Source organism: Schistocerca piceifrons, chromosome X (genome assembly GCF_021461385.2).
Source record: "Schistocerca piceifrons isolate TAMUIC-IGC-003096 chromosome X, iqSchPice1.1, whole genome shotgun sequence".
In the NCBI taxonomy this organism is placed as follows: domain Eukaryota; kingdom Metazoa; phylum Arthropoda; class Insecta; order Orthoptera; family Acrididae; genus Schistocerca; species Schistocerca piceifrons.
The window spans coordinates 286757351-286781857 of NC_060149.1; positions in this window are offsets into that span (position 1 = coordinate 286757351).

Below are 24507 nucleotides of genomic sequence, written 5' to 3' on the forward strand. Positions count from 1 at the left end.
AATGCAATCCAGTTTCACTTGCACCAAATGAAGAGGAAATCATTAAAGAAATTCATAGGTTGAAAAACAACAAAGCATCTGGTGAAGATGGAATTGTTGCAGAACTTTTAAAGGCAGCTGGTCCAAAAACCGTTAAAGAAATTACTTCAATCATGCAAAACATTTGGCAAACTGAAAAAATCCCTGATGAATGGAAAACCGCCTTGATTCACCCACTTCATAAGAAGGGAGACAAAACTGATGTTAATAATTACAGAGGAATTTCTCTTCTTCCAGTCACATACAAAATCCTCTCTCAATGTCTTCTGAACCGAGCACAACAACAACTTGAATGGAAAATTGGCGAATATCAAGCAGGTTTCAGGCCAAATAGATCTTGCCCAGAACAGATTTTAGTCCTCAAACTAATTCTCAGACATCAAAAAATTTACAATAAAAAACTAGTTTGTACCTTTGTAGATTTTAGAAAGGCTTATGACTCAGTGGATCGTGAATCTCTTTTCCAAATTGTGAAAGAACAAGGCCTGGATCCTAAAACCACGGCAATTATCAGAGACACGCTAACTGGTACAAAATCAAAAGTAAAGTTCAGAGGAGAAATTTCAGAATCCTTTGAAATAAAAACAGGCGTGAGGCAAGGTGATGGACTCTCTCCGTTGCTATTTAACTGCGTTCTAGAAAAAGTAATACAAGAGTGGCGCGAACGAAAATTGGAGTTCAAAATTGACCAACCAGTGAAATTAGGACGAACAAATATTCGAATAGACTGTTTGGCCTTTGCAGACGACTTGGTTATTCTAACGCAGGACATCCAAATTGCTCAGAAACAAATAGAAATTCTTAAAGAAACAGCAGAAAGAGTAGGTCTCCAAATCTCATTTGAAAAAACACAGTATATGACTAGCAACAAACTGGCACCCAAACTTTTGGAAACTAAGTATGGAAAAATCAAAAGAGTTTCGCAATTCAAATATTTAGGTGAAACAATCTCAGAGACTGGTCTAGAAAAAATTGGAAATGAAATTCGTTGTCAAAAGATGGAGACAGCTTTTAGACTTACAAAAGACATCTACAACAAAAAATGTCTCTCGAGGTACTCTAAATTGAGACATTACAACACGGTCATAAAACCAGAGTGCCTTTATGGGGCTGAAACGCTAATTTTAAACAGAAAAAAGGACATTCAAGAAATCCAAAAAAGAGAAAGGAAAGTAATCAGAAAAATTCTAGGTCCAAAATATACTGAAGAAGGAACATACAGGCTAAGAGCAAATAGTGAAATTCAACAATACACCAGCATATATTCGGATATGAAAAAACGCAGATTAAAATTTTATGGGCACATTAAAAGAATGGATGCTACCAGACTAACTAAACAAGTAGTGGAATTCTACGAAAATCGAAGTAAAGCTAAATCTGAGACAATAAAATGGATTGCTGCTATAAAAGAGGACATGAAAGAGGCAGATATAAAACAAGATGAAATTCAAGACAGAAAATTATTTGGGCAAAAAATTCATGACTGGGTAGTTGGTCAAGCTGAAAAATCAAAGAAAACTGGAACCACATGGTCTGATGAAAGGAAAAGAGCTCATTCCGAGAGAATGAAAACAATTTGGGCAGAGAGAAAGTCTAAAAGAAAATAACTGAATGCCCCGTGATTGTACTTCGCGTGGTCCAGTAGGGCCCAAACGTGAATAATAATAATAATAATAAAATGTAAGATGCTGCGTATGAGTAGGAAAAACATACCCATAATGTCCGAATACATCATTAATATTATTCTGCTCGACACGATCGCATCGTTAAGTATCTGGGCGTAACGTGCAAACGGATGTGGAATGGAACGAGCATGATTGTGAGGTTTGTGGTATGGAAGGCGAATGGTCGACTTCGGTTTATTGGGAGAATTCTAGGAAAGTGTGGTTCATCTGTATAGGAGACCACATATAGGACGCTATTGCTACCTATTCTAGAGTACTGCTCGCATGTTTGTTATACGTACAAAGTTGGATTAAAAGAAGACATCGAAGCAATTCAAAGGCGGGTTGCTAGATTTGTTGCTGGTAGGTTCGAACAACACCAAGTATTACGGAAATGCTTCGGGATCTTAAATGGGAACCGCTGGAGAGAGGGCGACGTTCTTTTCGAGGTACGCTGTTGAGGAAATTTAGAGAACCGGCATCCGAAGCTGACTGCAGAATGATTCTACTGTCGCCAATATACATTTTGCGTACGGAGCACGAAGATAAGATACGAGAAATTAGTGATGATACGGAGGCATACACAGTGTTTTTTCGTCACTCTGTTTGGGAGTGACTAATAGTGGATATAGTACCCTCCGCCACGCACCGTGCGGTGGCTTTCAGAGTAAATATGTACACATAGATGTAGATGATGGCTAAGGTTTCCTTTTCCAGCTGACTCTAGTTGACTTCACACGAGGTCAACGAACTCCTCAGACGCGAATGCCATGGCATTCAGTTTCCAACACTGTGAGATAAAACTGTAACTACTTCATGTGATGCTGCATCTGGTTTTTGCGAATCGAAATGAATAAGGCATGGGCGGTTAAATAATGCATTTTTCAACTTTTGAAATGTTTGTTCATATTCACGAGTCCACTGGAAAGGAAAATTTTTATTGTCGGAGGCGATGCAAAGAGGCTATGAGGAATAAATTTAATACAGTAGTTCAGTTTGTCCAGAACTGTTCGTAGCATTCGTACATCTTTCTACGTCTACATCAGTACTCTGCAAGCCACTTGATCGTGTGTGGCTGAATGTAGTTCTGATGCCACTAACTGAAATCGCCTTCCCTTTTCCACTCGCGAATGGCATGTGGAATAAATTATTGTCGGTAAGCCTCTGTATTACGTCTAATTTCTACAACTTCCTAGTAGTGGTCACTCTGCGAGGCATGTGGGAGGAGTCCGCGGCTCGTGGTCGTGCGGTAGCGTTTTCGCTTCCCGCGCCCGGGTTTCCGGGTTAGATTCCCGGCGGGGTCAGGGATTTTCTCTGCCTCGTGATGACTGGGTGTTGTGTGATGTCCTTAGGTTAGTTAGGTTTAAGTAGTTCTAAGTTCTAGGGGACTGATGACCGTAGCTGTTAAGTCCCATAGTGCTCAGAGCCATTTGAACCATGTGGGAGGAGGTAAAATGTTGCTGACACTTTCCGGAAAGTTCCTCTCTTCCTGCATTGGCATCATTTGCGTCAGTAATTTAGCTGTTTATCTATTTATCTGTATTACTTCTACGAGGTACATAATTTTTTGGAGTTTACTGATTTTTCCCAAAATAAGTTTTTAGTGGTTTGGGTGCATCTAAACTATTCGACATGTGCTGTATTTCGTCTGTGAAGATTTTTAAGGCGTGTTTCTTTTCGCAGTTTGTCCCAAAAGATGTATTTGAATAATGACTGAATTTATGTAGTTCGCAAAAATTACTAGGTTAAAAACGTGGAACTTCATCTTGTGTTTGGATCACATTTTATTTTGTTATTTGTTTAATTTCATGTATCGCTTTCTCTCATTTCCGAATTATTCTTTTTTTCATGAGACAGTTAAAGTGGATGGGTGACACTTCGTCTTAGTGTAGAAATCCTGTTTTAATTTAGAATGGTTTTGATATACCGTACTGCAGAGAGACCCGGTTTTTAGTGAGTGTTAGTTCCCAGTTCCCATTCCTGAAGCACAGGCTTGGTGGTAGGCAGCTTTTAGCTCCTTCTTGAATGTTTTTCAAACATCAGTTCTGTTTTTCTAATGAACTGAGTCTATTTGCTTCGTCTTGAATTTTCTTTTGGCATTTAATAGTGTCTTTACTGATTGTTATGTAACTTTTTTTGAAAGCGTTGGGAACTTTCTTAGGGTTTTATTTACGTACCGCTTTTAAACTCTGGATTCTGTTATTGGGCTTTGTTACACATTTTTTTCCACAAATTGAATTTCATAAATCGTCTTATGTATGCATTTTCCTTAGTTTCCACTGTAACTTTTTTATTTTGAGATTTGTTAGCAATTTTCACTCTTAATTTATTCCAATTTTTGGCAGATTTCTAACCACTCTTGCTGATGTTTTGTTATACATGTTTTTGTAATTTTTGGAGTTTACATGTTACTGTTTCTTACGATTTTGTGAAGATGTTACCATGTGACTAATTTGTAATTCTCGAAGTGCTGGGTTTGAAGAGCTCTTGATTTTTTGCTTCCTGCAATTTTTTGTGTAGGAGCAGACGTTAATTTTAGATTGTTTGAGTTACAAAGGTCTGTGAGTGTTATGCCATTTTCAGTTGTCCTTTTCTGTGCAGAATGCTCTCCTGTTATTTTCCTACTTCGTTTGAGGTTTCCAAGTCGTATTTTAATGTTTTCATGGGGGGAGCCGCGTGGTGTAGCAGCGTGGTCCAGGGCACCTTGCCCGGGTTCGCGCGGCTCCCCCCGTCAGAGGTTCGAGTTCGCCCTCGGACATTGGTGTGTGTGTGTGTGTGTGTGTGTGTGTGTGTGTGTATGTGTGTGTGTGTGTGTGTGTGTGTTGTCCATAGCCTAACTTAGCTTAAGTTAGATTAGGAACTTACCACCAAATTTCCCTGGGGGGGGGGGGGGGGAGGGGAAGAGGGGGGAGGGAGGGAAGAATCAGTTGACTGAAGTGTACGATCTGTATGTATATTAAAAGTGAGAGTCTCCTAGATGGACATGAAATTTGGCGTTAGAGTACAACATTTTTCTCTTTAAGAAGACAACAGTTCAAAGATGACATGTGGTTCTCAAAATATCCTTGCCAGTCACCCCTCTAATGTACCTGTACTTTCGGCCGTATATCTTGATTTTCGTATAGCTAGGATCTCTTTTACTAAAACGTGGTTTAACTACTTTAATTTGTCGACGTATAAAATGAAATTCCTTTACAGTGATGTGAAAAATTATCATTTTGGTTTTCATTCGTAGGGTTTTCAAAATGTTTCACCTCTTGTCAGCTTGGTGTTTTGGGCTCTCATCTGTATTAGGCGCAACCTTGCTGGGAATGGCAGTGGGGAGTTTTCTTTGTTGTTATCATCGGAGTAGTTCACCGTTTAAAAATTTCCATAACGCCTAATTATTTGGAATTTTAGTTTGTTGAAACAGAGAAAATGCTTTGTTTCTGTGTTACACTTAGAACCGCAAATCCTGTTTAGTTTTTAAGCAGCCGTTCCTAACGTATGGAGGCAACGGTCACTACTCGTACAGTACCGATTGACGTGGGAGGCGTGTCTGGATTTAAGCTCAACATAAAAAGTGAGACAACTCATTCACGTTCTCCGTCGTTGAGACAGTCATCTTCATCCATCGTCATCTTCGTTTGTAACTCTAGGTGGAGATATTTCTGGATATCATCATCCATAGGAGATTAGTTCTGGTTCTGTTTACAAGGTGTCACCTCTGTTTGTAATTTCGCAAGCATGCTTGGAACTTGATACGACGGAGTTTTTCTATTTTCATTCATTATAATTTCTGCTGAAAGATCCAAAAAATAAAAATGACTAGCAACATTTGTAAAAGTGCACAGAATGCTTACACTTTGGAGAGGTGTAAGCTAGACGAGGCAGTCGGTATTAGTATTTCGCTGTAATCTAAACGAGCGATGAAATGATAGCAGCAGAGGATGTGTCAAAACTAAAGTAGTACCGGGAACGGTTGGCTGCAAAGGAGAATCTTTAACAAAAACGAGTGCAGAGTTTTAATCACGGTGCACCTCCTCGCTTTGCTAGGGGCTGTAATATCAGTGATTTTTAATGAAAATGTTTGTATTCACACATTCTGGGCAAACCAATGTTAAGTGTATAGCGAAAGGTCGTCGTTCTAGTAATTTGTTCCCCGTTTTCACAGGCGATTCGTCAACGGTGAAAGAAGAAGTGTGACTTAATGTTGGCGTACGGGTTGTAATTTTCCATATGTCGTTCTTATAATCTTTACGCGGAACGTATGTTCGAGGGGACGTAATCTTCCTGGAGTTTATCGCAATTCAGAAACTTTGACTGTATATTTATTCTACCTTTCAGTGTCCAGCGTACGAACATCGAGACCCTGCGTAACATTCTTACAAATCTAGCAGGGTAGCCTAAATTTTTGAAATTGGTGGTAACCAAGTTTCCACCACATCAACAAAAACTTGCTACTCTACACGCACTTATCACAGCAACCTTCATGAATCAAGTGTACTTAATATACAACACTCACGCTCCGAAAACAAAAGGTATATAATGACACGCATATAGAGAAACTTGCCGACTTTGGTGGGTGGACCCCCACAATCGTACAAGTCATTCATGCCATTTGACACTCATATATGCTTTTCTTGACTATTCTTAGACATCTGATCAATGCTTGCGCAATAAAATTTATTGCAAGAAAAACTTGTGTAAATATTTAGGGGCATACTGGTTTTGACTTTATAGTAATTTTTAATAGCGTATGGAATGAACCTTGGCCCAGGAGTCATAATACATTCTAAGAGAAAATAAAAAAAAAAATATGGAAAGACGGACCATGTATGAATTATCAGAATGGGACGAAAATCGGTAGATGTGGTGTACATGCACTAAAATTTCAGAAAAACTGGATGTTTTATTCAAGATAAAGAGCTTCACAAATTGAGCAAGTCAGGAAGGCGTTGGTGTACCTCTGGTCCTTATGCAAGCAGTTATTCGACTTGGCATTGATTTATAGAGTTGTTGGAAGTCCTTCTGAGGCTATCGCTCCAAATTCTGTCAATCGTCAAAATCGCGAGATAATGCTCCAAACGTCCTCAATTAGGCAGATACCCGGCGACTTTGTTGGCGAAGGTAGGGTTTGACAAACTTAAGTTAAACTCGCGTGTTGAGCGGACGGGCATTATCTCGCTGAACTGTAACACTACGGTGGCTTGACACGGAGTGCAACAAAACGGGGTGTATAATATCGTCAACGTACCGTTGTGCTGTAAGGGTACCGCGGATGACAAGCAAAAGGGTCCTGCTACGAAAAGAAATGCCTCCCCCCTCCCAGACCATAACTCCTGATAATCCGGCCGTATGGCAGGCTACTGTCAGGTTGGTTCCCACTGCTGTCTTGGCCGTCTCCGTTCGGCCAGGAATCTCATTGGCTGGAGTAGAATTGTCCTCAGTCATGAGTTCCTCTTCAAATGAGCGCCTATGACCAGCAAAGATTTGTCTGGAGACGCCTCGGACAGATGTAGGTTATCAACCTGACTGTCACCTACCATATGACCTGACAACCAGGACTGATGTTCTGGATTCCTATTTCTTTTCATAGCAGAACCCGTTTGGTCGTGTCCCCCAGGGTGCTCACAACACTTTTGTTTCTATGTAGGGTGCAGTCATATGACCTTGAGTTATTGCAGCCTTTCTTTTCCCTTAGGCTACATTCACTTTCCCATATCCACTCCTACCCATCCTAGCTCCTCCCCCACCTGCCTACCGCTTTCTTCCTCAGTGTTTCTCTTTATTATGACCCAGCTATTCCCTCAGTTCTGCTATTCTTTTTTGATCTTTTGTCTCGTGTTTCCATTCTCCCTTTCTCTGGCCCCATTGGAGTTTGACTGCCCTTTCTAATTTTTTTTTGTAGTGTGAGCCTTCTGGGAAAGAACTCTCTCCCTAGCATCTCCGGTGTGGGTTCCTCTCCCCCCTCCTTCTCCCTTACTTCCCCATCATGGCCTCCTCCCCCACCAGGTCACCAACACAGTAGCCAGCCCATGTGGTGGGGCTGTTATGTACCCATCTGGCAGAGCCCACTGAAAACACTGGGATCACACTCCTAATACTTCAACTGTCACCATCTCATGTATGCCTAGGAGTGGTTGCTTGTCTTATTGAGGCATTGGGACTCCCGGCAATGACTGCCGTACCAAGCAGCCCTTGCTGCAGTTTGGTGGCTCCCACAGCCCTCTTCTCTGTGGACCTCAAGGCCGCACATTTGCTTTTGCAGCCTTATACTGCTACAAATTGCTCTCTTACCAATCACACTTTCCCTTGCCCTCTAAAGAAGAAGAAGAAGATGTGTAAGTCTTGAGATGAGCCCCACCCCTCCCCACAACGTCCCAAGGTGTGTTGCTTCCTCCCTCACAGTCAGGGTCCCGATTTTAAATTCATGGATGTCACTCCACTCTTACCCATTATGGACACTGACTCAGCACAATGATCGATTCTGGCCCATTCTATGTCCACCTGGATCTTGTACTACTCTCCACCAATGGAACTGTAAGGGTTGCTATCTTCAGCTTTTGGAATTACAGTCTTTTCTTTCTCTTTTCTCTGTAACTTATGTTGTATTGCAAGAATCTCGTTATGTAGATATTCATTCGCCGACTCTTTGTGGTTTCCAAGCCTTCTGCTAGAACTGGATCAGCCTTTTGCGAGCCTCCAGTTGTGTCTGTACATTTGTCGCCAGGGACATTGTTCGTTCCTGGGTCCTCTTCATGCTGCACTGGAAGCAGTGGGTGTTCGGATCCATTTATCCTCTGCAGTAACGATATGCAATCTTTTCTATTCCCAGAACCGCCATGTGTGCTTCCTGCTCTTCTTGCCCTCCTTCAAGAGATCCCTTCTCCTTTCCTTCTTGTTGGGGATTTTAATGCCCGTAATCCTCTGTGGGGTTGTACTGCGACTACTGACTGGGGCAGTGTTGTTGAAGACCTGCTGGCAGGGTTTGATCTGTCTCCTCAACAATGGAGCTCACACACACTTTAGAGTGGCACACGACAGTTTTTCAGATATTGATCTTTCCGTCTGTTGCCCTGGATTTCTCCCTTCCTTTCAGTGGGGAATTCATGAAGATTTGTGCGGCAGCGATCAATTTCCGATAGTCTTACTTTTTCTTCAGCATCACTCACCTGGACGCCATCTTACGCGGACCATTGCTAACACAGATAGGGATGTCTTCTCCTTGTCCGCCATCCCAACTGTTCCACTGCACATCTGCACTGAGGAGTCCGTACAGAGTTTGACTGATGCCATCCTTTCAGCAGCTGCTTTGGCAATTCTTTCTCCCTTGGGTTCTCCCTGATGGAAGACTGTCCCTTGGTAGATTCCCAAAATTGCGGCATCCATTAAAGACCACTGTCATGTCCTCCAGTGCTACAAATGGCATCCATCTCTCGACCACCTCCTGGCCTTTAAACAACTTCGTAACCAGGCCTGTTATCTTCTTAGACGCCAGAAAACGGATTTGTTGGGAACGAATATTGCCACCATAAGGCCACACACTCCCTCTTCATAGATATATCAGCAAAGATCAACCGCAGTTTTAGCCGCCATCCTCCTACAGATGTCCCAAGAATTTCCCTGAATGGTGTTATCCTCATCAAAACATACTCTATCGCTGAAAATTTTCCTCGACATTTTGCCCAGGCCTCAGCATCAGTCCACTATCCACCCACGTTCCACGTTCTCAAACGATGTCTGGAACGACTCCCTTTATCTTTCATTCCACGTCACCTGGTGCCTTATAACCCCCTGTTTAGTGAGTGGAAATCGGTCAGCGTCCTTTCTCTCTGCCCCGACATGGCTCCGGACTGGACTGTGTGCATGACCAAATGCTTCAGCACTTATCAGTGGCTAACAAATGACATATACTTGCTCTTTATAACCATCATGAGAGCGAGGGGGAACTCCCTACACAGCTGCGAGAAAGTTTTATTATTTCAGTTCCAAAATAAGGTAAACTGTCACTTCAGAGGAACAGCTATCATCCGATCAGTTTAACCAATGTCCTTTACAAGCTACTTGAATGTATGGTGTGTTGGCTGTATAGGAACCTCGAATCCCAGGGCCTTTTGGCTTTGACCTAGAGTGCTTTTTGCCAAGCCCACTCTATTGCAGATAATTTAGTCCACTTGGAGTGTGCTATCTGAATGGTTTTGGTCCAGCATCAACACCTTGTTGCTGTCTTCTTCGATCTGCATGAAGCTTATGATAGCACATGGCACCACCACATACTTGCCACCTTACATGAATGGGGTCTTCGTGGTCTGCTCGCGATTTTTCTCCAGAACTTTCTTTCATGTCACTCTTCTCAGGTACAGGTTGGCACCTCCCATAGCACCCCATATCTGCAGGAGAATGGGGTTCCACAGGGATCTGTTTTGAGTATTCCTCTTTTTTTATTAGCTATTAATTTTCTGATGGTGGTTGTGAGGCTAACGGTGTTCTCCTCCTTTTATGCTGATGGCTTTGGATTTATTTTTGTTCATCTATGGTGGGTGTTGCTGAATGCAAACTTCAGAGAGCAATACGCTGAGAGCAATCTTGGGCTCTTCCAATTTGAAGCTGCCAAGACCTGCATTATGCATTTCTGTCATCGCTGAATGGTACAACCCATTTGAATCTGTACATTGATGGACAGTCCCTCCATGTGGTGGACTCTCATTGTTTTTGTGACTGGTCTTTCATGCCCAGTTGACATGGTCTCACCATCTCTGTCAACTGAAGCAGACATGTTGGTCGCACCATAGTGCTTTTTGATGCCTCAGCAACACCAACTGTGGCGCAGACCACTCTATTCTGCTGCAGCTCTACAAAGTATTGGTGTAGTGCTGTCTAGATTATAGGAGTCTTATATACAGCTCAGCATCACCTTCGACGTTACACATCCTGGACCCAATACACCATTGAGGGGTATCACTGACAACTGGTACCTTTTGGAATAGCCCTGTGATCAGTCTCCTAGCAGAGGCAGGGATTCCACCATTGCGGGTTCTTCAGCAATAATAGTTGATTACTCATGCATTATGCATCCACTACATCCCAGAGCACCTGAACTACTGTCTCCTCTTTCCAGATAATGAGATCCACATTCCGTTACAGTGGCCAAGATCTGGTATTACGATCGACATTCGCATCCTCCCCATTTCTTCAAAACTCTAACTTTCCCCTCTACCGCTTTTTCTCTGGGACTTATCACATACACCTCCATGGTGCATCCACAGCCCTGTCTTGATCTATTGCAAGGTCCAAAAGGCTCGGCTCACCTTGGGGCCATCTGCTGCCAATCTTTTCCATTCTCAGTGCGTTTTGGGGTTCAGAAGTAGTCTGTACTGATGGTTGGATGGTTGCTGGTCACGCTGGCTTTGCTTAGGTTCATGTGGGATGTAACGAACTTCACTCCTTGCCAGATGGTTGCAGTGTTTTGGCTGTGGATCTCTCGTGCACTTGTGCATATACTTTCCTGTGCCGCTGAGTCCTTCCTCATATGTAGTGACTCTTTGAGCGGTACTAACAATCCAGGATTCCCCTTTACCTTTGAACAATGTGGACACTTGGTGGTCTTTATTTGGACCCTGGGTCACATTGAGATCGCAGGGAATGAACTCGCTGACAGGTTGGCCAAATTGACTGCTGGAAAGCCACTCTGAGATCGGCATTCCAGAACCGGACCTTCGATTGGTATTATGCTATCAAGTTCTAAGGATATGGAATATGGAATTCCATACTCTGACTTTGCCAAACAACGTTGAGAAATGCATGGTAAACATTGTGCTGTCTTACAAGAATCATGAAAGAAGGTTGTATACATGGAAGAACCATGGAGATACTAGAAGGTTTCAGATAGATCATACACTCCTGGAAATTGAAATAAGAACACCGTGAATTCATTGTCCCAGGAAGGGGAAACTTTATTGACACATTCCTGGGGTCAGATACATCACATGATCACACTGACAGAACCACAGGCACATAGACACAGGCAACAGAGCATGCACAATGTCGGCACTAGTACAGTGTATATCCACCTTTCGCAGCAATGCAGGCTGCTATTCTCCCATGGAGACGATCGTAGAGATGTTGGATGTAGTCCTGTGGAACGGCTTGCCATGCCATTTCCACCTGGCGCCTCAGTTGGACCAGCGTTCGTGCTGGACGTGCAGACCGCGTGAGACGACGCTTCATCCAGTCCCAAACATGCTCAATGGGGGACAGATCCGGAGATCTTGCTGGCCAGGGTAGTTGACTTACACCTTCTAGAGCACGTTGGGTGGCACGGGATACATGCGGACGTGCATTGTCCTGTTGGAACCGCAAGTTCCCTTGCCGGTCTAGGAATGGTAGAACGATGGGTTCGATTACGGTTTGGATGTACCGTGCACTATTCAGTGTCCCCTCGACGATCACCAGTGGTGTACGGCCAGTGTAGGAGATCGCTCCCCACACCATGATGCCGGGTGTTGGCCCTGTGTGCCTCGGTCGTATGCAGTCCTGATTGTGGCGCTCACCTGCACGGCGCCAAACACGCATACGACCATCATTGGCACCAAGGCAGAAGCGACTCTCATCGCTGAAGACGACACGTCTCCATTCGTCCCTCCATTCACGCCTGTCGCGACACCACTGGAGGCGGGCTGCACGAAGTTGGGGCGTGAGCGGAAGACGGCCTAACGGTGTGCGGGACCGTAGCCCAGCTTCATGGAGACGGTTGCGAATGGTCCTCGCCGATACCCCAGGAGCAATAGTGTCCCTAATTTGCTGGGAAGTGGCGGTGCGGTCCCCTACGGCACTGCGTAGGATCCTACGGTCTTGGCGTGCATCCATGCGTCGCTGCGGTCTGGTCCCAGGTCGACGGGCACGTGCACCTTCCGCCGACCACTGGCGACAACATCGATGTACTGTGGAGACCTCACGCCCCACGTGTTAAGCAATTCGGCGGTACGTCCACCCGGCCTCCCGCATGCCCACTATACGCCCTCGCTCAAAGTCCGTCAACTGCACATACGGTTCACGTCCACGCTGTCGCGGCATGCTACCAGTGTTAAAGACTGCGATGGAGTTCCGTATGCCACGGCAAACTGGCTGACACTGACGGCGGCGGTGCACAAATGCTGCGCAGCTAGCGCCATTCGACGGCCAACACCGCGGTTCCTGGTGTGTCCGCTGTGCCGTGCGTGTGATCATTGCTTGTACAGCCCTCTCGCAGTGTCCGGAGCAAGTATGGTGGGTCTGACACACCGGTGTCAATGTGTTCTTTTTTCCATTTCCAGGAGTGTATTTATTTACAACTGGTTTAGATCACTGATCATCTTCACAGTGGAAAATATTTAAGTTCATCTATTTTTTGATAGTCACCTGAAAAAAATTTTTGCCAAACATACTAAACTCGATAAAGAAGACCAAGAATTTGTGGAGGTCCTTCATGTGGACCTTTCACGAGGGCTTCATCGTCCTTTTCTGGCTCCACATCGGCCATACTTAGCTGACTCACAGTCATCTTCCCCATCACAAGAAGCCATCCCACTGTCATTGTGATGGTGTCATTTGATGGTGGTCCACATTTTGCTAGGTTGTCCTAACGTAGCCATCCTGTGGCGGACTCTTAATCTTCCTGACTTGCTGCCACTGGTGTTAGCGGACTGTGCCTCAGCGGTTGACCTGGTTTTATAGTTTATTCGAGAAGGTGGTTTTTATCACTCTCTCTAAGGGAGGGCGCTCAGCCTTGTCGGCCCATTGAGCGGTTGGCAGGACACCCTGTAGCCCCCTCTGCCCTGAACAGGCCGTGTCTTTTTGGGGCTTGGTGATCCGCCCCAGCCCATGATCTTCTTCCCCCTTCTCACATGGTCTGTTTGACTGGTCTTTTTCTTTTGTTTTCCTGTGCCTCTCTCGCCCTCTCCATGTCCCTGTCTTTTCTAGGTATTGTTTGGAGGATGCCTCTGGTAAGTGGTGGGGAGGTATACACCTATTGCACTATCTGCCTTTGGGGGCCTCCGGCTGCTCCCTGAAGTAGGCACCTCACCTGCCCTTCTTCCTTTTCCCCTTTTCTTCTTTCTTGTTCCTTTCTCTAGGCTTTGTTGACCTTTGGTAGACCTTGAGGTTTTCTTTCCTAGTGTTTTGCGTGCTAGGACCTTCTTTGATGAGTAGTTTTGTTGACTGCCTGTTCCAGGTAGGAGGGACTGATGACCTCATAGGTTGGCCCCTTTAATCATTAAACCAACCGACCACCGTTTGGTTGTCATTTGCGGCACTCTTACAGCACAGAGGTACATCGACATATTGTACACCCAGTTTGGTACCCCTTCATGGTAAGCCATTGTGGGCTTACACTTCAGCAAGATATCGCCCGCCCATACACGACGAAAGATTCTACTGCTTGTCTTCGTGCTTGCAAAACCATACCTTGGCTGGAAAGGTCGCCCTCTCCCCAGTTGAGAACGTTTGGAGCATTATGTGCAGGGCTCTCCAACCAGCTTGGGAGTTTGACGTTCTGCCAGGCCACTTGGGCAGAAGTTGGCCATGATATCCCTCAGGATCACATCCAACAGCTCTCAATCAATTTCAAGCCGAGTAACTGCTTGTACAAGGGCCAGAGGTGGGTGAACGCATTATTGTCATTCTCAATTTGTGAAGCTCTTTGTCTTGAATGTCATCCAATTCATTTAAAGTTGTAACCATTTATTTGTCAGCACATGTGTATCTCATCTACTGATTTCCTACACATTTGGATAATTTCTTCGTGATGTGCCTTCTTCTATCTTAGAGTGTGTATCAAGCATCACCATCATGAGAGGCTCCCGCCAGTAGCCTGGCATGTATGGTGAATCTCGACATATTATGATCCAGCTTTAGACGCAGACTCTTTTCACAGTCTGTTGTAAATGAGTCCTACCTCGAAGCCTGTACAGTCACGTATATGTTTTACACCAGTTTTGACAAGTGTAAATTACAGTGCTAAAAAGCCCACGCACCGCGTAACGTGGCAAACTTGAACAGTGTTCGTGTGTACAGAGTACATTTCTGATGTATTCAAAAGCTGTCGGATGGTTTCACCCACCATTGCAAACTGTCTTCACTTTGTCTACGCCTTTAGTGAACTACCGCTGCTTACAACAAATGGAAATTTTCGCTAGATCATTTTGGAATTTTTTACAATCTTCTATCGACAATACCTTTCGTATAAGTGCTACACCACTGTGTTATATCCGTACGTGTCAAAGATCAATGAAAGAAGATGCAGATTCATTGAATAATCTTAATGCTCCTGTCAAACGACCTCAATGTAACCCTACTCATTGGCGAGTGAACCCTACGAACACAAAAAAATTGTTGTTTGATGTCAATATATATGATTCTGGATGGAGTGCTTCATTTTGAACCAGACTGTTCACGATGTGAAAACTGATTGCTCCACCAGAAACCGACCTGGAGCCTTAGATTATCAGTTTTCCATCTACATATATGGCGAACAGATATCACAGCTTGTAAGGCAGTTTCCATAGAAATGTTCTTTTATCTCCTCTCGAGACGAGATGGCATAGTGATTAAGTCACCTGACTAGTTTTATGGAGAGGTATGATTCAAATATCTGTCTGAATATTTGGACTTCGTACATTATTTTTCTAAATGGCGTTATAACAGTTCTTGGATGATTCCTCAACAGGAACAGGATGTTTCCTTCCCATACCTGTGTCCAATTGAGACAGCGCTCCATCTCGATGTCGACGCGTCGCTGGACTCAAAACCCCATCCTCCTAGCCTTTTCTGATTACATATTCAACAGAAGCTCTCTTTCCAGAGATACTGCTTCGAGTCTCAGAGCACCACATAGTTATAGTTTACCGTAGGCTTTGCAGACATGATGCGCTCAGTAAAAGTTACTATAACTTTGTACGTACGAAATTCGTGGGATCTGGTACCTTTGCAACGTGAAGAGTTTGCGATTGTGTTAAGAGCTGGACCGGATGAGTATTAATCCTATTACATTTGTGATTAATCATATTACATTTGTGACGCCTGGCCGAGACGGAACGGGGCTCCACCTGGGCTACGCCCTGCTCCCCAGCTCGACCTCCAGTGAGGAGGCTGAACTACGACGTGGCTCTGACATTTACGCTTAACCTTTTGCTCGCAGACGCAACCTTTTTTGAACGTCAGGACCGTTGTCGTTGCTTTCGTCCGCTGCGCTCATGGAAGATCCGTTGCAGATGAAACTACATCCTTTCTCTAAGCTCTCTTCACAACGCCGTTATCCTATTATAATGATACCTATCTATGCACTCCACCCCGTTTAAAGAGTGAAATCGTTTTATGTGTATGTTCACAAAGCGAAACACGTTCTCTTATACACAGATAATGATAACAAGCAATTTGACATCCACTCCTTCGTAAAAGTCTCGTCTAGATTTAATCGTGCATTAAGACGTTCAGAGATATGCATCCATACAAATCATACTGCGACTGCCTGTTTCCTGACATGTACGCACCTTCCAATATACTTACCCGTCGTTTTTTTCTTATATGTTGGAACCCAGCAAAGAACTTCTGTGGTCCATCTATCATACGTATCTTTCATCTTAATTCCGTACGTCTTCGACTTTAGTCTGTTCCCTGATGTCTTTGTTTCTCTTCCTGTCTTTCGTCAATATATTCTCGTGACTACCGCTGCCAGCAATCATGTACAGTGGCTACATTCCAGCCAAGTCTTTCTGCACTATCGCAGAAGGAGCATCCAGCTTCTCGTATCCATATTACACCTGCTCGTTAAAAGTCAGTTATGTGCTGATACGGCGTCTTTGTCGCCTTAAAGGCATTCTTGACTAACATCAACTCACTACGTACAATCTCGAAGGTAACGAATTTCCACGACCGTTACAGCGCGTATTTAAAGCAAAGCTGACTTGCATCCTCATAGTGGCTCTACTAGCGCCACTCTTATGCGACTTTCGTTTATGCCGCACAACTCATTCTTGGTGCTGTGATTTTTTTTTTCGGTCAGTGTATATGTATACTGAAAACCCTTCAATGCTGTTTCCTGAATGACAATACCAAATGCACAGAATAAAAGTACCACAGCCGTCATCCCCGTTGAGCTTCTATTGGGAGGTAAAAACAGGTTCTTAAGAGACAGTTCACACTCCATCTAACATCCTGGTGTTATAATGGACGAGGATAAAGGTTCACCAGTAGCGTGATAGATCTTTGGTTGTTAGACAGTGATGACTTCGATTCGATCGTATTTAAAGAACAATGAGACGATATCCTAGTTTAAAAGATTACCTCGATCTGCTTGATGGCCGTGCAAGTGTGCTATATTACCGTTAGTCAAAATGTCGTAGAAAGGTGCTGTAGTCGTGTAGCAGTAACCACTTCCTGAATGCAACCAGGTGCTCCTTTTCAAACTCTTCAGAGTATGCAAATTGATGTCATCTTGCGACGTCCGCGGCTCGTGGTCTTGCGGTAGCGTTCTCGCTTCCCGCGCACGGGGTCCCAGGTTCGATTCCCGGCGGGGTCAGGGATTTTCTCTGCCTCGAGATGACTGGTTTGTTGTGTGTATTTCATCCTCATTCGCTCGCAAGTCGCCGTAGTGGCGTTAAAGAACTTATGGAGCGGCGGTCGAACCGCCCCGCGAGGGGTCTCCCGGCCACCAGAAAAGGATGAAATCTCATTGTCCCTCTGACTTACACACCTAAAGAACTAGAACTAGCCGGCCGGAGTGGCCGAGCGGTTCTAGGCGCTACAGTCTGGAACCGCGCGACCGCTACGGTTGCAGGTTCGAATCCTGCCTCGGGCATGGATGTGTGTGATGTTCTTAGGTTAGTTAGGTTTAAGTAGTTCTAAGTTCTAGGGGACTAATGACCACAGCAGTTAAGTCCCATAGTGCTCAGAGCCATTTGAACCAACTAGAACTAAAATAAAATCAGGGCAACATTGTAAATCAATCTGCAAACGAACAACATATAACGAAACAGACAATTGCAACAAATTTACATACCAGAAACTCCATGTCAGCAAAAGAAAAGAAAAAGACTCGAGAACTACCAGAAATAGAAATTGAAAGTACCTTCTAAACTAATCACTGTATTTGTTATTTTGTAAATAAAAGTTTATTACGTTACAAAAAAAATGCCATACGATAAGAAGTCATTTTGTGAGAGGCGGCGTTCTTATTGACTTTTTCGTTGACACGAGCGTTTATCGAGTGATTTTTGGTCGTTTACGACAGACACCCATTTTGTCAAAACGGAAGCACCCTTGAACACGCATTAACTTCCACCGTTCTATGGTTCATCTTTTCAATGTTTACACGAACACTAAAATGATGGATATTGAAATAAGTAACTGCAAAACAAAAAAGTCAATTAAAGTGGCACGACAGTGGAAAGACTAGAACAGGTAGCAATGGAATCCTGCACAAATTATGTAGAACAACTTGCTGCCCTTCTAGCAACAGTTCATCATATGTCCCTGGAACAACGAGGGGTATTAAACGACTGGAAAATAAGTGCATGTCACTCTAGTTTTCCAAAATGCGTCGTCGGACAGATACACTTAATTATAGACCATTGTCGTTGACGTCAAGTTGTCGTGGAATTATGAAACACGTTTTGTGCGTACATGTTATGACATTTTTGGCGAACTGAAATCTCCTCTATAAAAATCAACATAGACCTGCAAGCAGAGATCTTGTGAAACACACTTCACTCTGTTCGTCCATGAGATTCAGTGTGCTGTAGACAAGGACGCCAAGTTAATGTCACGTTCTTTGACTTCCGGAAGGCATTCAGTACAGTTCCGCACTGTCGACTGGTGAATAAAATACTAGTTTACCGAGTATAGGACGAAAATTGTAACTGGATTCAGAACTTACCAGTAGACAGAATTCAACACGAGCTTCTTAACTGGACACAATCGGCTGGTGTAAAGGTAATCTGAAAAGTACCCTAGGAGGGTATTGTAGGGCCGTTACTGTTAACATATATATACAAAGTGATAACGAACAGTACAAAAATCCGGCTTGTTGAAACATTCGTGTTTTCTGTCGCCTTTTGCGGTTACGGAACATGGTTCCTCAAGGCCAGAGAGAAGTGGCGTACTGTCGTATTTAAGTTTTGTTAATGGCACGGGTTGCTATACTTAAAATCTACATAGTTCTCACGTCGACTAAATGAACCTTTGACGAAACGCGCCGCTCTTCGTTGGATCTTCTTTCTCTCTCTCTCTCTCTCTCTCTCTCTCTCTTTCTCTCTCTCTCTCTCTCTCTTCCATCAGTCCTGACTGATAAGGATCCCAGATTGATTAATAATACTCAAGAATCGGTCCAACAAGCGCCTTTTAAGCCACTTCCTTCGTTGATGAGTTGCATTACCTTAAGATTCTTCCCACATATCTGTCTGGCATCTGCTTTTCCTGTTATGTGTTTTATGATGTCATTTCAAAAGTGGTTCAAATGGCTCTAAGCACTATGAGACAACATCTGAGGTCATCAGTCCCCTAGACTTGGAACTACGTAAACCTAACTAACCTAAGGACACCACACACATTCATGCCCGAGGCAGGATTCGAACCTGCGACCGTAGCAGCAGCTTGGTTCCGGACTGAAGCGCCAAGAATCGCTTGGCTACAGCGGTCGGCGTTGTCATTTCAGTTACGATCGTTCTGGATAGTTACTCCTACATATTTTACGGTAGATACTGTTTCTAGCAATCTGTCATCAATACTGTTGTTGTACATTCGTGGATTTTTTCCCTATGTTTGCGCAGTACGTTAAATTTATTTACGTTCAGGGTCAACTGCCACATCCTGTACCATTCATCAGTCCTCTGTAGATCATTCAGCATATCGATCCTGTCTCCTGGCATTGATACTTTCTTGTAGACAACCACATTATCTGCGAACAGCCTTAAAACATTTACAACGCTTTATAATAAATCATTCATATACATATCATTTATACACAGTCCTGTAACACTCCATTAGGGTACTCCAGAAATTGTCTTTATATCTGTCGATTTTGTTTCGTTAAGAGCGACGTGTTGAGTACTAGCTGCAAGGAAGTATTGAATGATTTGCAAATCTCGATAAGCTAGTACTTTTTTCACTAAACGGCAGCGTGGAACGAAATGAAAACTAATGTGTCCTTTATTGAGCATCTCAGCATCTCCAGGCGTCTTTCTTCTCGTGCCAACCAAAAAAATTCTCTTGTTCTTTGAGCATATTGTGAAAATATATTGACAAAATATAGGAAAAATAAGGACGGAAGGGAAGATTGAGAGCACGAGATCGAAGGAGAGAGCAGCGAACAGGTGAATCGACCAAATCAAGATGGTCTCCAGTCTGCCTCTTCAATAGGCTCTAAGAGAAGCTGATAACCGACTGGAATGGAGACGCTTGGCTCGTGGGGTCACGGCACTGAGTGATGAGTACAACGACTTGTGATGATGATTTAACGGATAACGTCCGAGTTCCGTGAGGCTGTTTGCGAGTGATGCTCATGTCTCTAGGAATACTGCAACCCTGAAGACAGTAGCGAAATACAGGACGACTTGCAGACGTTCGATGATTGGTGCAGAGATTAGCAGCTGATCCTGAACATAAATGAATGTAGTTATTGCACTTTAGTATGTGAAAAGATCCATTACTGCCCAACTAAACTATCGTCGATAAATCACTGGAAACTGCAACAATAGTGAAAGTGAAGCGGCGTTAAGTGGAATGTCCACATAAAGCTAAAATGGGAAGCACTCTGTGCCATACATTTCACAGTAGATCTAGATAGCAGAAAACTAATTGTAGAGACAACAGTCAGGCTGATATTAACTGGAGGAATCTTAAGGAAATCTGATTCATCCCAAAAGACGTAGCTTACAAAACACTTGGGCGCCTCTCATTAGTATGGGACCCTTCCCCTGTCGTATTAAAAGAAGATATAGAGAGACTCCAAAGAAGAGCGGAGCGTTTCGTCACGGAATCATTTGGTAAGCGCGAGAACTCTGCGGAGACGCTTAAGAAGCTCCAGTGACAGATGCTATAATGAAATCGTTGTGATTCACAAAGAGGTTTAACTGTCGAAATTCCGAAAGCTTAAGTCCCAAAAAGAGTCGATCACCATGTTAGTACCTTCCATTAGAAAATCAGAGATCATATTTAAACTAGCAGATAAAAATTTGCTCGCCGCCTTCCTAAGAGACAGTCTCCACTCCTTTCAAATTGATTGTGTAAGCGTAGAGCAGATGGAGCTTAAATTCAAAGAAATAGTATCGACGGCAATTGAGAGCAACATACCATATAAATTAATAAAAGATGGCGCTGATCTCGCATGGTACTCTGAAAAGGTTAGAACACTGTTGCAGAAGCAACGGAAAAAGCATGCCAAATCTGAAAAAACACAAAACCTCCAAGATTGGCAATGTTTAAATGAATCTCGAAATTTAACGCGGATTTCAATGTGCGAGATGCTTTTAATAGTTCCCACAACGAAACTCTGTCTCGAAATCTGGCGGAGAATGCAAAGAGATTCTGGACACATGTAAAGATCATCAGCCGCAAGATACAATCAATTCTTTCACCGCGCAATGGCAATGGGAATGTTACTGATGGCAGCACACACAAAAGCAGAGTTACTGAACACGGTTTTCTGAAATTCCTTCATCAAAGAAGACGAAATAAATGTTCCAGAATAGCAATCAAGAACAGATGTCAACATGAGCAACTTAGAAGTAGATACTGTCGGTCTAGCGAAGCAGCTTAAATCAAATAATAAACACAAGTCCTCCAGTCCAGATTGTATACCAGTTACGTTAGCTCTATGCTTACCGATCATACACAACTGCCCGCTCGACAAAAGATCTGTACCTAAAGAATGGAAAGTTGTACAAGTGACAGCAACACTCAGGATAGGAAATAGGAGTAATCCACTGAATTACACACCCATATCACTGACGACGCTTTCCAGTGCGAGTTTGGAACACATACTGTGTTCGAGCATTATGAATTACCTTGAAGAAAACAATCTGTTGGCAAACAGTCAGCACGGATTCATAAAATATTGTTATTTTGAAACACAACTAACTTTCTATTACATGGAGTAATGAGTGCTATAGACAGGGGATCTCAAAGTGATTTTGTATTTCTGGATTTGAAGCAGGCTTTTGATACCGTTCCTCACAAGCGACTTCTAATGAAATTGCGTGCCTACAGAGTATCTTTTCAGTTGTGCGACTAGATTGAGGATCTGTCAGAAATGTTACAGTTCGTAGTAACTAACGGGACGTCATCGAGTAAAACAGAAATGACGTCTAGCGTTCCCTAACGGAATTTTATAGGCCCTCTGCTGCTCCTAATCTATATACACGATTTAGGAGACAATCTGATCAACCCTCTTAGACTGTTTGCTGGTGTTGCTGTCATTTACCGCCTCGTAACATCATCAGAAGATCAAGACCAACTGCATAATGCTTTAGATAAAATGCAAAAATTGGCAACTGACTTTAAATAATGAAAAAATGTCAAGTCATCCACATCAGTACTAAAAGGAAACCGTTACATAAATCACACAAATCTAAAGGGCATCAATTCAACTAAATGCTTAGGGATTACAATCACGAATATCTTAACTTGGAACGATAACATAGATTATATTATGGGTAAAGCGAACTAAAGACGGCGTTTTATTGGCAGAACACTTAGAAGACGCAACAGGTCTACTAAAGAGATTGCCTACGCTACACTTGTCCGTTATTTTCTGCAATTATGTTACGCGGTATTGGATCCGAATCAAATTATATTGATGGACGGTATCGAAAGAGTTCAAAGAAAATCAGCTCGTTTTGTATTTTTGCGAAATAGGGGAGAGAGAGTGACGGATATTATACGCGAATTGTGGTGGCAATAATTAAAACGATGGTGTTCTTCGTTGCGGCAGAATCTTGACGAAATGTCAATCACGAACTTTCTCCTGCAAATGCGAAAATATTTTTTGGCAACCAACTACATAGGAAGAAGTGATAATTGTAATAAAATAAGAGAAATCAGACTTCTCGCGGGAAGGTGTAAGTGTTCGTTTTTCCCGCTCGCTGTTGGATGGTGTAAGGAAGAGAAATAGCTTGAAGGTGGTTCGATGAACGGTCTGCTAGACACTTAATTGTGAATTGCAGAGTAGTCATGCAGATGTAGATGTAGGTAGAGATATGGAGGTTTATCGACAGTCGTTCTAGCCACAACTCATTCGCAAATTGTACGGGGAAGAGAGGAAGAGATAGCGGCGTCGGAAGTGTCGTGTGCCACACATCGTAACGTGGCTTGCGGCGTACAGATTTTCATGTGGATGATGTGACAGATGAAAGCAATTGTCGCAGGCGTGGAATCAGCCACACAATTATCTATAGCCATGCTCTATTTTCCTATTCTCCCTACGTGTTCGTATCCCTCAACGTGCAACATTCTTTTAACTTTGTTGCGTTTGAGAGGGGAAAGGGTGAAGGATGAGTTGAAGGTCTCGCTTACGGCGTTATTAAAGTAACGAATTCGGTGTTCGTCAGCAATAATTTATGGAGACTAGGGGCTCAATCCGGTTTTTACTGAACAAGAGTCGGCATTCTTTATCTGCTGCACGATCTAATACATGGCTACAGAGGTAAAATTTTTCGATCTGCGAATCTATGACTAGGGGCTCAATCCGGTTTTTACTGAACAAGAGTCGGCATTCTTTATCTGCTGCACGATCTAATACATGGCTACAGAGGTAAAATTTTTCGATCTGCCACCACCTTGGAATCTATGACTAGGACTTAAATTTCTTGAAATTACTGAATTCTTCAGAAGAGCGAACTAAGAGCGAAGCGTTAAACATATTACACGTCAGACACCAAAAATTATATCTTTCCTCTTGGAGCATTTACATATTCCAATTTGAAACGATACTGTAAGATATGAATAATCACATTTAAAAATATCTGTCGACTACGGTTGGTTCTGGGACCAACATGGAACTTAATAGGCCCAGCTTTTTTTTTATCATTGCCGCCGTCTTGTGGCAAAATGAACTAAAGCAACCAGAATTCACGCATATGTCACAGAGACGACAAAACAATTTAAGAAAATAATAAATCACTCTATACAAATGTCTCATGGAGATCGTTGGAGCGACAGAAAAATGCTGAAAATTGCTGTTTATGTTAAACGTTATTGGTAGATTCGAACAAGTATGACGTCTAAGGATTTTATCCAGAATCAGCATTCGCGTCTGTATGAAAATACTGTAATTTATCTTGCTTCATAATTTATCCTGTGTACAGGAGGATTCTGCGTCAACTAACTAGATTTGAGAAAAAGAAGATGGCACATAAATTTAATTTAATTACATGGATCTTTATTCTCACATGTCCACATGATTCAGAAAAAGTTACGCGTACAGTAATAGCAAAAAGAAATTAAAAAAAGAAATTAAAGGTAATATACAGCCTGTGTCTGGTTTACTTCAGAGGAACTGTTACCTTTAACAGCTTTCTTAGAAGTAGACTGTGACGATTTTTCAGTACTATAATTTTGATAAACATTTCATTACAACTGCGAAAAAAACCACGCGATGTGGAGGTGAAAGCAGAAGATATTGTTATGAAGGGCGAGAAAGGGCATGAGCCAGCCGCAGTGACCGAGCGGTTCTAGGCGCTACAGTCCGAAACCACGCTGCTGCTACGGTCGCAGGTTCGAATCGTGCCTCGGGCATGGATGTGTGTGATGTCCTTAGGTTAGTTAGGTTTAAGTAGTTCTAAGTCTAAGGGAC